We start from the raw sequence: 17,614 nt of genomic DNA, 5'->3' as shown, positions 1-17,614 counted from the left end.
AACAATGTCCATGTCTTTTTCCTCAGATAAATCTTCTATGCAACCCGCACAACCCGTTTTGTTGGATCCCGTCGGTTGCCGCCCGCTGCCTCAGCATGATATTTCCGACGGCTCGTGAAGGCGGCGCTAGTTTCATTGTGGGCCCTGCAGAGCTAACGCCATCACACGCAGCGGCCACGACGAGCGGAGCACGGCGACACCAGGGCAGCCTGTCTCACTGTCCCACCACTTCATCACAACGGCAATGGAGTATAGAGCTGCGGGATATTAGACGCGTTTGAACAGGTAAGACGTGTCCCCTTTCTCTCATCACTCTGCCGCCTTGGTACCTCTGAAGCAGTGTGACTTACTTTGATTTTTTTTTCTCTCTCCATGTAGTATCAATATTATTGACATTTCTTGAACGTAAAAGGGCGCTTTAGCATTTTAGCTAGCTACGCGTTTCTCCCGTTCCTCTACATGGGAAGGCTGTCTCGGGTCTTGTTTTGTTTTTTTAATGACACCCGGTGTGTATTTCGGTGAAATGTACACACCAGCACACATCTAGCCCGCGTCACTGGAGTGAAGACACGGGTTTCCCGGAGCTAATTAACGTCAGACAAGTCAACGGAGAAACAGAAGGAATACTTTATGTTTGTTATCACCCGCGAGGCGTTTATCCCTGAAAGCATCTTGACGCATTGGTGTCAGGGTCCTCTGCTCGGGTTGTTTACCATGCTTTACCCCCCCCCCCCACACACACACCACCATCAGCATCAGCAGCATCAGCATCTGCCTATGGAGGCTAAGTGGAGAGTCAGATGAAGGACACAACCTCACGTGATTGGCAGTGGTTCTTTTCCCTCTGTGTCTCGTACACACCTGGGATGCGTTTAGGCGCTCCCGCGTGCATTAGGGAAACCGTAGCGCTCAGCAGACTCTGAGGACCAGCTCGCATTCCTCCACGCAGCGAGGCGCGCGATGCAGGTGAAGTGTGTCGGCATCACTGGAAAACACCACCCACCCAAGCTGATGTTTGGTCTGTGACTTCAGGGCGGCGACACTGTGTGTTCTTCCAGTCTGGTGTGTTGCACTGCGATGAGGATATGATTGCCTCCTCCATATGCTGACGGCCCTCTTCCTTTACCTGCTTCCATCACCTTTTTTTAAAAACTATGACAGGCGTCCCTCAATCCTTTTCTTTAGCCTTTAAAACCTCACCACAGCCATTTTCTTCATCGTTGTCTGCAGAATCCGTGTCATTGATAGTATTGTCGTCTGCTGCCCAACAGTTTCTCCCAATGACGAGGCCTGTATTTACAACAGGTGACAGACAGCAAGATGTGCCACTTGGAATGACTTTATTTTTAGGTGGCTCTCTGCAGTTGTAATTGCTTCTGCTGTAGAAGTGCTATTATCCCTATTTTCAGAAAGCCAGCTTCCTTGGGTCTTTATTGTTTTTGTTTGAGCAGTGCCAGCAGCTGGCTTACTCCACCTAAGTGTAAGATTTCTGCACCAATAAAAGCAAAAGCTGCTTGTTTTTAGTTGTTTTTTTTGCAACCATCTGATGTTGTGGCACACAGGTGTAGGTGTATGGAAACCCAGTGTATGGATCAGTCCCCAGTGGTAGTAGTCTTTGAAATCAAGCACAGAAACCAGAAGCGCTTTATGAAATATATTAGGTTTTTTTTCTGTAGAAGCTGTTGCGTCACGTTGTCCAGGTCTGAATATCTCGATTTGGCAGACATCAAACAAATCTTTACTTCCATGTTTGTGTTAAATCGTCTGTTTCTGCAGTGAAGTTCTGTGTTGCAGATGTCGTGAGATATAGCGCTCTTGTCAGGATGAGTTATGAGTTGAGGGCTGCTCCTCTTTCTTTTTTTTATTATCGGTGCTGTACAATAGGATGAGGCATCGCTCGCTATCACTGATTAAAGTCCCCTGTGTTTAGCATGCAGGCCCGGTTAGAGAGACAGCTTTAAACGGCTTGTCATCCTCCTTACAGGCGCTGCCAAAGTACCGTGCTCCTAATCACAGCTCATGCCAGATACTTTGTTTTTGGCAGGAGAGACCTGTTCAGGCAGGTTATCACACAGAGGTGAGGACAGTAGAACACAGGAAAGCTAATGCAGGAGTAGATCTTTACCAGCTCTTGTATTTTAGTCCGAATGATACACTTTGGAAAATCAAGTCTGCAATCTGCTTTAAGATGTCATGGACCTAAGATCTTTGTTTTCGTTAAAGGATCACCAGTGAGAAGTTACTTTGAGGAACTTCTCACTATATATAAAACAGTCTGGATTTAAAGCTACTACAAGGAACTTTCCTTCTGTGTTGACTTTGGCGGTCCCTGTGGACGAAAGCGGTAGTGTTTGCGAGTCCTGGTTAGTCTCAGTCTTTTAATTTTAAAAGAAGTTTAAAAAGTTTCCTCATATAGAGGCATGAGTTCTGAATTCAGAGTATTTGTTTCAACTAATCACTTTAGCTATTTTTTGGCCAAAATTACACTTTTACTGACTAAATGTTGGTCTTCTGTGGAATTTAAGTGAATGTCTTTGGATTTTACACTGATTGTCTGGAAAAAAACATAAATTTAAGAATGTTCATTTGGGCACTGGGAAATTATGATGTGCATTTTTCAGTATTTTCTCTTTTTGCAAGCCAAATAGTGAATTTATTGAACAAATGTGAATCTTAAATGAATAAAAAATTAATCTGCAATGAATCCGTAGTACTGAATAGCGGTGATCATTTTCACTTGTACACAACGAGTGTACTCCAAGATACAAATATACATCTAAACACAGCCAACATGTCGCTGCTTGACCAAAATGTAGAGAGTCTTTTTCCCAGGGCTTTCCACCACATCTCATGGTCTTCATCAGGGAGGCACTTTGCTCAGTTGTCATGGAGCTTGAAGTTCATCCTCCCGTGATCGACCTAAGTTCATCACTTGATAACAAGTGAGCGATCTCAGCTGAGCAAACTTTGCTGACGAAGACGGTAAGATGCAATTGAAAGCTCCGGGAAAGGCTAGTAAGTGGACCTTGAGTATATTTGCAGTACATACAGCTTTCTTAGATGTGCTTTTCATAGTAAGAGGATATTAAATGCTATTGCAGACATTGCTTAGCCACCAGAATACTGTGACAACCAGCATGACTGATTAAATACATGTGGAGTTCAAGTCTGCTAGTCTCTGCATGGAAAGCTCAGTCTTTCAGTCAACAAAAATAAAAAAGTCTGCTGCTTATGAAATCAAACCCAGTGTTTTCGCACTATTGATTAAATGTAGCCCCCCCCCCGCCGGCCCAGTGGAGCAGTCGATGACATCACACGGAGCTTGCGGTGGGTCAGATGGCCCCGGCTCATACGTCTGGGACGGGGAGAGCAGTCAGCTGCTCCTCCACGCTCAGCGTCACGCCACAACCTCTGAGGTCAGAAAGACATCGCTACAGTGTTGTCCTTTGTGTCACACTCCCAGAGGAGAGAGATAAACTGCCCCCCCCCCCCTCCTGCTGTGGCTGAGTCGTGACATAGCTATTGTTATAGATGAGTAAATGTTGAATTACAGATCGAGGTTAAAGAGGAACCGTACACTTAAATGTGTTTTTTAAGCTTCTGGCTAAATGATATGGCTGGGATGATGTTAACCTGGACGTTTCTCACCAAATGTAATAAAAACTGTGTTGTAAAAAGCCATCTTCTGTTTTAAATCAGCTCTAATATCGCAAGGCCAGCTCCTAGATAGAGTTGACCGTTCTAGACTAATCTACGTCATGAAATAAATAAATGTTAACGCCCTCTGATCAGACCTCGCCTCTCTCCGCGGCGTCTATCATATGTTTTACTCTTTCAGTCACCACTGTGTAGCATTACTATCACAGCGCAACACAAGCCTGTTCTCGCCTCCCTGTGGACTGGTAGTTGAGCTATCAGCACATCTCACCATCTGGTGAATCAGTGTTAGCTGATTATCTGGCGATAGCAGTGTGCTAACGTACGCTGTGACAAGGGTGCGTAGAGCGTTTGGTATTTCAATTTGACTCATTTAGCGGCTGGCTCGTGGGCTAGCTAACGTCAGCTTGCTAATTCCACCGCGTTTTCATGCTCTGGCTACGCTGGTTACAGGAAATGAGTGGAACAGCTCTCGTCGCAAATCACTAGGAGACTACAGCCGATAAGAGAGCCGCCTGAGGCTTTGTTTTTGATTTTCAAGTTTTTCTTGCCCTCATACATAAAGTTTTATTTATTGGCGCTTATCAAATAATAAAAAAACAAGGTTAATCGACCCTTCGCTAAGTCCCGCCTCTAAAACGCAGTCTGTCCAATCATTAGCAGAGTACGTTAGCGCCTCATTAACTGGCGTTGGCACATCTATGCTACGCTAGCTACTGAAAGTGTGCTGAATGTATAAACAGGCTGCTTTTGCTTTTTAATGATTGTAACCGTGAATAAAGATCCGACCCGGCTTTACAGGAGCAATGTTGATCATATGTCTCCAGGGAGTGAAGTTAGTGACAGTGTGGGCTCCAATGTAGCTCTGACAGCTTGATGGAGTAGCAGTTTGCAAAAACAATGCGTTTAATTCTTTTGTACCACTTGCAATCCCTCCAGCATCTCCATATCACAACTGCTAGTTTTCTTTTCACTCTACTAATTAAAAACCCCGGAGGTTTTACCGCCGCCCTTTTTTTTCTTTCTTCTAGCTTTGTGCTTCATTTAAAAATATCTGAATGCAGCGAGCCGGGCATATGTCTCTGGGTCATCGTTGCAGCGATATCCAGGGAGGAAATGATGTGTGAAAGCGACACACTCGCATGAAAGCTCGTCAAAACGAACCCGCGGAGATGTCCGTCTTAGGGGTGTTTTTCTTCAAAGGAATTCAATTAGCCGGAGTTGTTTGTCTCGCTTCGAGGGGCAGGTGTAACCGATGCCGTCGAGCTGATAGCATCACGCACAGTCCCTTATCGGCCCGCCACAGCTCGTCTTTGTGTTCGGCTCCAGATGTGCAAAGTCAGTCGCCGGTCGTCAAGTGTGGCTTAATTTCCCTCTGAAGGGAATCACATTTGCTCATTTACATCTGGGGCGCAGGCGAGGCATGAGAGCGCCAGCAAGCGTGGCTCTCTCTCTCATATCCTGCTCAACATTTTCCATTTTTAATCTCCCTTTTTTTTTTTTTCTTAATCTCTCCGATTCCATTCAGCTCTCAAGTCCATTTAGCCTTTTATTCAGAAGGTTAATAGTGCACTGGAGCGCCTCTGTCTATATTTAAAACCTTACCGCTGAATAAAGTCGAGCAAGTATCTTTTAATTTCTGCCACAGTCCGAACGGAAAGTTTCTACTGCTGCTGAAGCAGTGGTATGGCAATGGTAGGTTACTATAACAGGTTTCCTCCATACACGGGTGCCTGAGCAGCTAGCCACAGATCCAAGGCACCATGTGGTGGTGAGAGAAGCAGCTGAAGGAGCTCACTGACTCCATGCATTATGCAGTATCGTATTTAACACGGCACAAAGCGTTGTTTTCCTTCCTCTTTAGGGCATCAACTAGATCGTTCGTTTGATTAAGTGTATGAAATACCAGAGGTAGTTTGAAAATGCTCGGCCAACAGTTACATCTTCTTCATACTCTTTGTTTTGTCCGACCAAAAGTCCAAATTCCATACATGTTTAAAGTTATTACTTGAGTCTGGCGACCCCTGTGGACAACATCGGTAGTGTTGACGAGCACCAGAGTCCCTTTAGAAAGCCATTAATTTTACTGCAGCAGGGTATGCCAGTCTGCCCCGGCTCAGTCCTGGTTCTGGTTCTCCCGTGCCTCCCTTTCCTCCAGCAGGCCCAGCAATACATCCTGGGCCGTCTGCCCTGTGGTGTCTGTGTTGGCCTCGAACAGGGGCCGGTGGAGGAGAGACCGCTGCCGGGCGCGGAGCTCTTAACCTCCCGCCGGAGCTCCGACTGCAGGTCGAAGCCGGATCTGGGTCCGTCCCCGGTGGACTGGTCGGAGGCCCAGTTTGTTGTGTGACAAGATGATCGAGTCACTTAAACTATTTGCCTTTTGTTTAATATAATGACTTAAACATTTTTAAAATCATCACCCATCTGTAGTTTCTTGGAGTAACTTTCATTTACAGTGAGCCCGGCTGAGTGTTATTCGTCTACTCCCAGCAGATTTTGATGGTCAAAGGTCAAAGGTCACTGACCTCATAAAAATGAGGTATTTTCGTGGTTGTATTCCTCCAACAACCAAAATGATTGAGACCTTGCAGCTGATTTGCTGATATTGCTACATTTAGTTTGGATGTGTACATATTATGATTTTTCTCCGATCTTTGCATCATACCTCACTGCCCTCACTATCATACCTCACTATCATCTGTTGTGTCTCCGAAAATTCAAATAAATAGATCATAAACAAGAAGTTGATTTTGGGAATTTATTAAAGACGGTAATGTTTTATTCATGCTTACTGTGTTGGCAGTGAAGAGACTAACGTTAACTTTTGGTGTGAACTCCTTACAATCTAACAGCATCGTTTTTCTCTCTCTCGACTCTGATGTTCAACAGTTATGTTCTTCAGATCTACCCTACTCACAGTAGCGTCACCAGCATGCAATGCAGCACGCCTTGCAGGTTTTCAGATGTGTCTTACTGATGGTGTGTGAAAAGCAAAGTCAATGGCTTCTTGTTTGAAGAATTTTGCAAAGCACATGACCGCATATTGGCGTCACTTTCTTTTCCTGCACCAGCCCTGTTTATGGTAAATGCAAAAAGCCTCAAACCAATTCTCAAGAAAAGTGTGTATCTAAACACGGGACTTGTTGCCTAAATCGAACTTAAGTGTTGTAATGTAATTACATAGTTCCTAGCCACACAATTTGTGTCTCTGTACACAAACCAATAAATTGCATTTATTTCCTTCACTAGCTGCTGTGAGTCATTGTCGCAAATACATAAATCAAGTATTTTCACCACAAAATGCATCAAACAAATCACAATTGCATTATAACTATTAACAATGAATGTTCAAATGAATCCAAACGGAAACAAAACATTTGGTAAATTAGTATTTTATATCATGTTGACCACACTCTGTGCTGGTGAAATTCTACTGTTTTCGGACCACAGACTGGTAGGAGAGCGAGTTGAGTTTGAGCCACATAATAATGTGGATCTCAATGCTGTTCTTAAAGGTGCAAGAGGCGTGATCCAGGAGCATTTGGATTGCCTCTCAGCGGTTAACGGCTCGGTGTTGATGTGCAGCATTTTAAGGCTCTCCGCCTGCCAGACACAAGCAGCAATTATGTTGCCTTCGCCGAAACGCCCGGCGAGGCGGACAATGCGTCTCACTGCGCCCTATTACTTATTAATGATATGTTTACCGCGGTGGCAGGCAGATTGATGACAAGTGTTTGCATTTTGTGAGGAAAACAAAAGTGCTTTCTGTGCGCACGTTAATGGCCCTCATACATGATTAACTCGCTGTGAGTTTTCCAGCTGTGCCTCGTGTCGTGTGTGAGTGACAGAGGCCGTATTCTGCCCCAACAAAAGCCTCCCTGTGCTGCACGCGGATGATGCGGTTAGAAGATCTGCATCGCAGAGAGGCTATTGTGTTTTATGGTGTCGTATGAATTTCAATGTGGTCTCGTTTTCAGGATTTTTTTGTTTTTTTGTCGACGCAGAGCACAGCGGAAGTCTTTACATGAATCCCGGCTTCCGCGCTTTGCCAGACTACCTGCCAGGAGCTCCTGTTATGGCCAATTGCCACTGCAGTGCTCAGTCTCCTGAACTCTGCCGGCTGTCTGCCCTCTGTGTAGCGCTGCGCTGTCCGTTTTGCTGTGCAGGCGTGCAGTTCTCTGCATTTCCGGCGCAGACAGAAGGAGATGACCGCTCATTTATCCGGCGGTGGTGTCACGTCAGACCCGGGCCGGCTACGTCGCAGGGCGTCGTCTTCTAGATGCTCTGTCACGTGTTAAATAACCCCCCCCCCCCCCCCCCCCCCCCCCAAGGCCAGAGAAGGTGTTCCTGCTACGCACATTTTGGGTATAAAGTGTTTCCACTGGTAACGTTTTGCATTACAGTTACATTATGCTTCACGATAAAAGACTCTCTGTCATGTTTTATGGCCTGGCTCAGATTTAAACCCCCAAATACATGAACTAAAGCCGTACATACAGTACATGTCGCCGGTTTATTGACGGGATTGTCCAGTGTAAAATATTTGGCTGATATTCTGCTAGCTAACTGGCTCACGTCACACTCTCTGCTAGCAACTGTCTGATGTGCAACTCGCAACAGAGATGAGGGGGAAAAAAGCGAGATAGCTCATCGTTGGCTCCTTCCATAAATCCATTTTGGACGCGGTGATAGTTATGTAATTAGTTGCACAATTCGCAGTACGGATAGGTCACTCCTGAGGAGATGGCGGGGAGCAGAAACAAAGAGGATGTGGGCGAAACTCTTGAGTGTGTGTTGCGCAGTCTGCAGCAAGTTTGAGGGCAAGGCGGATGAAAAAACTGGGTCATTTTTCAAGGGCTGAAAAGGTTGCTGGGCTGCCATAACAAGAGCCGACAGCACCTTGCTTGCATTGCAGCTAAGAGGGCTGCCGTCAGCCTCTCTTCCCGGCAGGTAATCACAGAACTGATTACCACAGCGTATCATGTTTCAGTTTTTGGTCACTGTTTTTGGTCACTGTAATTACTCTCCCCATCTTTACCGGCTGTGACGCCTTCTTAACATTATCACAATATAAGACATGGGGGACAAGCTCCACTGTCCTGAGGTCTCACAAGTGTCTCTTTCTGGAGGTTCCACCGATTTCAAAAGGGAGCTTTAAATGTTTTTTTGCTTCACTCGGGTGGAATAAACTGCATCAGGAAATCAAAGTTGGATCTGATGAATTCTGTCTTCCGACAAACACACAGACACTTTTCAGTGTTTCTGAAGTGTTAGTTCTTGATCTGGGAAAGAAAACACCCTCCTTTTTACTTTCTCCATAACGCTTTAATCACCTGGCAAATCCCTCTCTTCCTCTGTCTGTGTCTCTCTCTCTTTCTTTCGTAGCGTAGGCCTGTGTGCAGACAGCCAGTGCATCTACTGTACAGAGTCCATTTTAATCCACTCCTCAGCAGCAGCGTCAGTCAGCCTCTCAGTGAGGGCTCTCAGTCCTGACCTGCCAATCACATCACCTCCGTCAGGGCTCATGGGAACGGGGATGAAACGATCTGGATTTAATTAGCGTGCCGGCATGTCATATCTTTACCATGAACCCCACGACAGTGTTTCATAAAAAAACAAAGAGAACCACAGGCGGCTGAATATATTATCATTACCGAGCCACCCCACCGTCTGCAAGGTTGCTCTAAATCCATGTAAAGGCTGCAGCCCGCAGCTGTAAGCTTTGCAAATGCAGCTCCTATTGAGACGGCAGAGTGCCCTACTTACCCTTCAGAGACTAGCCCCGAAATGAACCAGAAGTGGGCGGCTGACGGCGGGTTTTGTGTTAAAGCTTGCGAGGTGCGGAGCGGAGCGGAAAGCAGTTGCCCAACGCCATGAGACTTGGGTTCATTTCCCAGCAGAAGGCCCCATCAGTGAGTGGCCCCGGGGCACACTGAGGTGAGTGGCTGAGGTGGGAGAGACAATGTCTCCGAGATAGTGGCTTCTGCTTGTCTCCTCTCCTCCTGCACTACCACTTGACTTCCATCAGGGAGTTTCTTTGGAGTACCAGCCCTTTTGCAATTTTCATTTAGAGAAAAAAACCGAGTCGAGTTTTGTCAAGTTGTTATTTTTTCTTCTCTTTGTTTTATGAATTTGAAGCTAACTGGAGCAAAGCATATAAAAACAATACCAGATAGTTGTTCTGCTGTCTTTATCTGACATGTGAAGTAAACCACACAACACACTTGCCCTCAGAACTTTGATTAATGTGCAAAGCTCTTATGTTTCCTTAAGTAGAACAATCTGTGAGAAGTTCCTTCCACTTTACAGCAATGGCTGTTGTTACTCTGCGGTAATATTCATCTTTAAGAGAATACTAGCATTAGCCTACTAGCATAACACACCGGAATCTCCGACCGAACTGTCAGCGTGGGAGTTCCGTTGTGGGTAATGTAGTGGACACGTTTTTGACCAGGAACAAGAATGTATGGAAAAAAAACGACAAAATCTCTGTCGGCACAAATTACCGATTTTGCCACCGTTAGCACGGCTGTTACTCCGTCAGCACTGTTAGCACCATGAGCACGACTGATGCTCGGTCAGCTTTGTAGAAGTTGGCGTAGCTATCACTGCTAACATTAGCTAGCTGCCTTTTGCTATGTGCCGTGTGTCTTTGGCCTACATTCCGTCATTTTATGCATGTTTATATTGATTAAATATAATCCTTCACTGAATGCCATATACACACATTTTATTTAATGAAAGACTGGAAATATTAATGTTGGCAGCTCACAATCCCAGTCAGTACGTGGGTCTATTAGGCAAATGGGGGAAATGAAATGAATCCGAACAAAGCCTGATTTCTCCTCTTGAACTCTGGCTGCACTGTGGAGCACATGCAGTGCCTTCCTGCCCACTGTCGCTCACTGTGGGGTCTTCTCTGTGGATGCTGCTGTGTGTCTCTCACTTCAGTCCCACTCATCTGTCCCAGCAGAATGACTGAGTCCGTTGTGCCTCGGGCCGGTCATGTGACCGCTCCGCGTAGCTGAATGACCCCGACCCCCCCTCAGCGCCATTATGTTTTATTGGGAGTGGGCTGCTGATGAAAAGAGAGAGTCAGCTATCCCTCCGGGTGTCAGGGGCCCCACGGAACTCACAGCAAAGCCTGCTGGGAGCCCTGTCGCCATGACTGCATCAGGCGACAGAGAGAGAGGATGGGGGCCACAGAGCGGACGCAGACATGCGGAGCAGCCAAATGGCAATTTTCTGCTGGTAAAGAAGACTTAAATCACATGTTCCACACACACACACACACACACACACTGAGGTCAGCTCGAGTATTTTGGGTAACCCTCGCAGTTCTTGTGCACAGGATCCCCCAAAATAGAAGCCTAGTGAAAAAGCAGTTGTGTTTCTGTCTGAACACGTGAGCACTACTGAATGCTCACTCATCCCACCGTAGTGACGCTTGTTTTGTTAAAAGGTGCTTTCCGACCTGCTGAATTAAATTCTCTGAGAAAATAGACTGAAGCGGAAAAGAAAGTGTCCCATCCTGTTGTCCTCATTAGCGTTGCTTTTATTCTCTCTCTGCTCATTTCCTCTGTCTCTTCTTCTACTATTTGTTTTTGTCCTGTGTTATACGTCAAGAAACGAAGAGGCCGAAGCAGTCACCACCTCACTATATATACCTGCCATTTAGCTGTTACACTGGGGTTAAATTAGAAAGTTGTGTTTTAAAAAAAATAGCGTGTGTGTGTGTGTGTGTGTGTGTGTGGTCAGAACCGTGATGACGGCTGATATCTGGTGCGAAAGTCTTCACGACCAACCACTCCACTCCACATGTTCGTCTACATTGCCAAATAACAGGACCGATGCACACAGACTAATGTATATTTTTTCAGCTCGTTACCCATCATGCCCCTCTCGGCATTTGCCAAGTGAACCATCGTGTCTGCGGTGGCCCAATTCAAACCAATAACAGGAAGTGATCACATAACAGACCCCGACATGCACAAACCAGCAGCAGCAGCTTTCCACGTGGGCGTCTGAACAAACAGTTTGCTTCACATTGCCGGGGCCCGCGTGCACTCGCAGCACCCAATACAGCGCTCTGCTCCGGCAATCGGCAGAAACCACAGAGACAGATTAAATTAGATTAGCGGGGCTGATCTTTTAAAGTCAAATCAGCAGCTAATGGGGCTCTAACATATCTGGCAGCGGTGACGGCGCGTCTTTTGTAAATAAAGGGCGGTTAGGAGGTGCAGTTAACCCACCCCACGGCCCTGCCGCCTCACAATGACTGCATTGTGTGTTTCTGCTGTCAAGAGCCGGCAGCCACCGTTAAAGTTCGTCCACGCCCGGTGGAGATTTGTTCTTGTGAATGAAGGTCACCTTGTAGACGTCCTCTGTGGTTTAGCTCACAGTTGTGAGATTTACATTTGTTGTGTTGTAGGAGTTAGAGAATACGCTTTAAAAAAAGCCACCTTTAATTCATTTCATTTTTTCCATTTCCACAAAGCACTTTTAATAGTACATACAGCATCAATGACAGAGGAAGAAGAACTTACAATTACAGTTTCCGACTCCCCGTGTAACATAAAGTTAATGTGTATGATTTAATGAGAACAAGAATGAGTCTTGTGAAGGAAAATGAGCGCTTAAGATACAAATGCAAACTAGAGACCGACCATCTTGAGATTGGATCACACCAGCCGCGACGCCAGAGTGTGTTGAAATGAAAAGATTAATTGTCGAGTCCACTACCAGATGGCATGGAGTGTTTTTGTTTTTTTGTCAAGCCTGCTCGTAATTCCCTACGTTTTAATAGCGTCATCTCATTCACACCTGAAGAGGTGAGCCAATGGATTTTCTAAAAATCCACCTCGCTGTTGGAGAGGCAGTGACTACGGGGCCATCACACAGGCTTTTGATTCAAGCTGGCAGCAACCTGTTGTTTACCAGTTGAAATATTACGGCCACAATGGCGACATGTTTCTGTTTTTGTTCTTCTGAGTGGATTGGGGTCATTTATTCCAGCTGGACAGATCTGTGTGTATCTAACCTCGTCCTCTCTACTTTTTATCACACCGTCTCGTGTTTTATCACCATGATAATAGTAAAAAAAAAAAAAGAGCTTCACCATTAGAGGTTGAGGCTGTCAGTCCCTTGACGTTGTCCCAAAGCATTGTGGGAAAAGTTTGACCCATTTTGGCGAAGAAGTGTGAATGGCGGCGGCTGGTATTCATGGTTTATTGAATGAGACGATGAATAATTGAGCGTCTCTGTGTCCCCGCAGGGCCTCTGTTTCGGCGGCGCACGAAGCAATGTGGAGGAAATAGAAAAGAAAAGAAATCCTGAAACGCTGAAAACCAGAGGTATGACTCGTCCCACTCCGCTGGACTCCCAACACCGCCACGCTCATTCATAACCTCACACGAACTCTCTCGAATTCAGGGCGCGTTCACGTCCGCGTGTTGGGAGAGGATTTTTTTTTTAAAGATAGCAGAGCACACATGCACTAAACTACGCAAATTCATATAAAAATACTTAATTTATTAAAGCTGTGGCAAAAGTGTTGAGAAAGATGGACAAATGCACCAAACGGTGCATTTAAAAAAAGACGGATGAATTGGATTTGGAGCTGTAGAGCAACTGCCACCACACACAAGTGTACCTGCCATCACCGGGGCGGTATGTTGTTGTTGTTGTTGCTGCTTCAGGTTGACCTACAGGGCAACAGATGCTACCAGCTAAAAGCTAAAGTGTTGTATTGCTTGATATCTCCATATGACCTTACCCAACTGTCCATCTTTAATCCGCAGCCAGCTGCAGTAAGGTCGAGGCCCGTACGTCTCCACGCGGGTCAATGTGAGATCAGCCAGTTCCACACTGCAGCTATCCCGCTGTGTGACCCCCCCCAACACAGTATGTGTTGTTTGTTCTTATCCCATGCAACATATTGCGGCAGATGAAAGACGTGACGTATCTACACCGAGAACTTAACATAAACTGCTATACCTAGAACCATCTGTGATACTCTCTAGAGGTTCTATGCGGAACCTTTCCACCTTCTAAGAGTGCTAACAAGAACACACCGCCTTTCATATTCAAGGGGTTTGATCTAGAACCCACCCAGGGTTCCTCACGAAGCTCCTAAAGGGCCAGGGTTGCTGTGGTGCAGCACAACCCACAACAATCACGGTTTACAATTTTAGTTTTTGGGGGGTCTAGAATAACACTTTTGTCCTAAAAGGCCTTTACACACCGGGGGCATTTTTTTAATTAATTCGCACATCAATATATTGTTTCAAACTGTTGTTTTTGTCGTGAATACTTTCACTCAGTAAGTGAATGCTTTTTAACGAAGACATGAGCGTCTGCATCATTAACCTCTTTCATTTGTCACCCGTCCGTATGTTAAAAACAAACCGCTAGCAGCCGGGCCTCTTCATATATTGTAGTTGTGAGGTTAAGCCCGAGTCAAGAACCTTTCATTGTGCACAGCAGCCATTTGCTAGCTTCACTTGTTCTGCGACCTGTTTTGAAGCCAAAGAGATGTCCATGTCTGACCCAGTCAGAGGCATTCCTGTAGCTTCCTCTTCTTCACTGTGAGAGGAGCCGCCGACAAAGGAGGCGCATTGTAATAAAAAAATGAAAAACCAGCCGAGCATCCGACAAACAGCTATAAATGGGAACGAGGGTTGTTTTTTTCTCTTTTGGTAGAATTCATCAATGGGTTAGTGGAAAGAGCTGAACAAGGGTTCCTTCCAGGAAACCACAGTCAGCTGGGTACCCGGCATTCATCGCAACTGTATTCATTATGCAGGCTCAGTCATCGCTGCGCTAATAGCTCCTTTATTTGCGTGTGCTCCAGTTTCCTACGGTGCTCCTGGATGTCTCGCTGCTCAGAGATTGGAGTCAGCCGAGCGGGCGCGTTACGGAGTTTCTCAGCTTTTTCTTTCTTTTTTGTCGGTGACACGGAAGATACGGCAGGTGTCAAGAAGAAGAAGCTCGTCAGAGCCGCGATGGTAGCACATTAACTTTACTGTGTGTGTGTGTGTGTGTGTGTGTGTGTGTGTGTGTGTGTGTGTGTGTGTGTGTGTGCGTGTGTGTGCGTGTGTGTGTGCGTGCGTGCGTGCGTGCGCGCGCGCTTCAGGTCTCTTGCTGGGTAGGCGGTATTGCAGGCTGGTGAGAAACCAAAAATGAGTCACCGGCTCCAATCATGTTTTCACGCTGGAGAGTTTCAGCATTGTGCAGGTAAACAGCACAGAGGTGATCATCCTCACATTATCCCAGACATCGATACTGCTAGAGTCGCATGCGGTTGCTCCCAAGCCGACCTCTCTTCTTCCCGGCTTGTCGCCTCCACCGACAGTGACGGCGTGGGCCGCGCAGCTATTCGCCGAAATGTCAGCGCCGCCCTCGGACTGAGGGCTTTATTGTGGTTCTCAGTTTGTCTGATTGCAAGGAGGCTCAGAAGTGTTGCCGCTAATGAACCCTAGTTAGGCTCCACTCCGTTATAGTGACACATCTGGTGGCATGTTTTGTCTTCAGCATGCTTTTCCCGTCGCCTAATTAAGTGATCCATATGAGGCTGCAAACTACCGCCTAGGCTCACACAGGATGTGCTGTGTGTTGGCTCCCCGTGCTTGTTACCAAGTCCTAAAGAGGCCTTCTGTAACCTCCGCGTCACACACCGGCCACCATCATAGAACGTCCCCCACCCCCACCCCTCAAGTCTTCCTTTGGCCACTTTGATCGCTGTTGAGTATCCAGCTGTGATCCTCAGTCACCACCACCACCCCCACAGACTGAGATGTCACTCTGTATCTGCCAGCAGTGACAGCAGGAACCATATCCATCAGTGGTCTTTACGTGCAGCCGTAGGTTGCAGAGCATCGTGATAGTTCATCGCATTCAACACATTTAAAGGAAAACCCCCGCCATTTAAACGCCTCACAGACGATGTAGGATGATGCCAGGAGATTATTTTACAGGGATTTTTCTTCTTCGTTGGTGCACAGATGGGTGACATAAAAGACACATAACCTGACGTCATTCAGTGTCGGTCCACCATGAGCCTCAACACTGATCCTTGGTCTAGATTCTGTCATGTGTGGAACATTTCTGATCAAACCGTTCTAGAGCTGACCGTCTAACAGCCTAACCCTGACAGTCTGTCAGTCCACAGAACATGAACCTGCAATTATTATTATTTTTAGCCTCTATTCTGGTTCCAGGTCTTCTGTGAATACAACACTGTGATTGTCAACTGGCCCTATTTTCTGACCTTTTCATGGTCCCAATAATTAATCAGGTAATTGAGAAAGAAATCTGCTTAATGGATGAATCATTTCATTGCCCTGAAGCATTCAGTGAGCTCTTGTTACTGGAATGAAATCATCTGTATTAGTTCTGTTTAAGAAGGGATTTTTCCTACATTTCCCACAATGCAGTTGAAAAACTTCCTTAGAGAACACAAGGATTGCACATATTTTTTGTAGGCGGCTGACCTTTTGTCCAAACGGTTTCCAACGACGGCGTCTGAGATGCTTCTGTGTAACAAACCTTCTGGCGCGTCCTACTCCCTACTCAAACTTTGCAGTGGGCCTGCATATATATATATATATATATATATATAGTATACTTGTCCAGCGACAGCTTGGTCTGTTTGCTTCTTCTGTAAGAACAATGTGCTAGAAATATCCTAAGATAAAAATATACACCCCAAGCAGCAAAATGAGCCGAAAAATGCCGGTTTGTTTGCCAGTAGCGTTTGTTTGGTTTTTTTAAGGTTTTCTTTTCTTAGTAGTCGGGTAGATTTATGCGTTGCGGTTTGAGCTTGTGTTCTTTTGCACTGCCCTGCTAACCATGCATACACACATAAATACATACAACACAGTAGTAGTAAATCTAAGAGGTGGAGAGGAAAAAGAGCAAAGAAGAGGTGTTCTCCTCCATCCCTCATCCCTCCACTTTGCTTCAGATGAAAGGGGCCAGCATGGGCGTGGGGGGAACTCATTGGCTGGAGGGGTTTTTCAACCACAGCGCTTCAATGATCCCTCACCTAAACCCCTTTATCTGTTGCCTGTAATAGCGGTCGGCTGGGTGGGTGGAGGCCACGTGCGGGAGGCTGAAGTTTGGCTCAGAAAAGGACCGAGATATCCATGTCTGTTTACACCGATTGGTTTTTTTTGGGGTTTGTTTGACCGGCGAAAAAGCAACATGGTTTCAAGTTCATGAACCGTCTCCGCTCAACAGCCGAACAGCTGGCTGCAGCGCTGCTGCTTACAGGATGCAGGCGTGTGTGTGTGTGTGTGTGTGTGTGAAGATGTGGTTGTGTCTGTGTGTGTGTGTGTGCGAGAAGGCCTGCTGTGCAAACGCTACAGCAGCGTAACCTCATCCTGTTTTTTACTGACTCGCCGACTTGCTAAAGAGTCCACCTTCACCGCGCCTGCTGCAGCACACTAATGACTTGCTTTCGAATCCGTCTCAGTGATTTTATGACTCTGAAAATTCTCCTCCACGCCCTGCAAGTCGACTCGCATTTTACTTGTGCGGTTGAAGGTGCCCTTTTGTCTTTCTCTTGCTGCAGAGAGGGATCTTCAGAAAAATCAGAAAGTAGTGATCTCCGTGTCTCTAATGCATGCAGATTAAGCGTAGAGGCTGCCATATGGCCCGGGAGGAGAGAATAAGCTCTGATGTTTTTTTTATTGGCCGGTTTTGATGAAAGCAGGGGTTGAACGACAGCAGCCGTAGCTCCTCATTGACTGAAGCTTTAGACTTACTTAGAGCCGTGACAGGTATATTGTGCGCGAGGCCTTCTAAGTGGCATCACACTCTGATGGGCCGATTGCAGACACGGACGCGCAGAGGCCAACAATGGAGTCTTTCACTCGGCCGCGGCACGGGAAACGATTCTGGTTTGCATATGAGCACTAATCTGGAACCTCCCGGGCACGACGCAATCGAATCGGGA

General features: G+C 46.3%; 1 protein-coding gene across 3 annotated transcripts in view; it reads left to right on the top strand.

Annotated features, from left to right (window-relative positions):
* The first annotated feature begins 143 nt into the window (after positions 1–143).
* fynb (FYN proto-oncogene, Src family tyrosine kinase b) overlaps positions 144–17,614 on the top strand; it is a 51,267-nt gene continuing 33,796 nt past the window's right edge. For 2 of the 3 annotated variants that reach the window (XM_079180252.1, XM_079180253.1), the window contains exon 1: positions 144–285. The gene's annotated coding sequence lies outside the window, so the exon portion shown is untranslated. Of the gene's footprint in view, positions 286–12,931; positions 13,011–17,614 lie in introns of all 3 variants that reach the window. The other variant, XM_079180251.1, reaches the window with a different exon arrangement.

Source organism: Pholis gunnellus, assembly GCF_910591455.1.
Source record: "Pholis gunnellus genome assembly, chromosome: 19".
In the NCBI taxonomy this organism is placed as follows: domain Eukaryota; kingdom Metazoa; phylum Chordata; class Actinopteri; order Perciformes; family Pholidae; genus Pholis; species Pholis gunnellus.
Note: the sequence above shows the minus strand (reverse complement) of the source record. Positions and strands in the feature narration are given on the sequence as shown.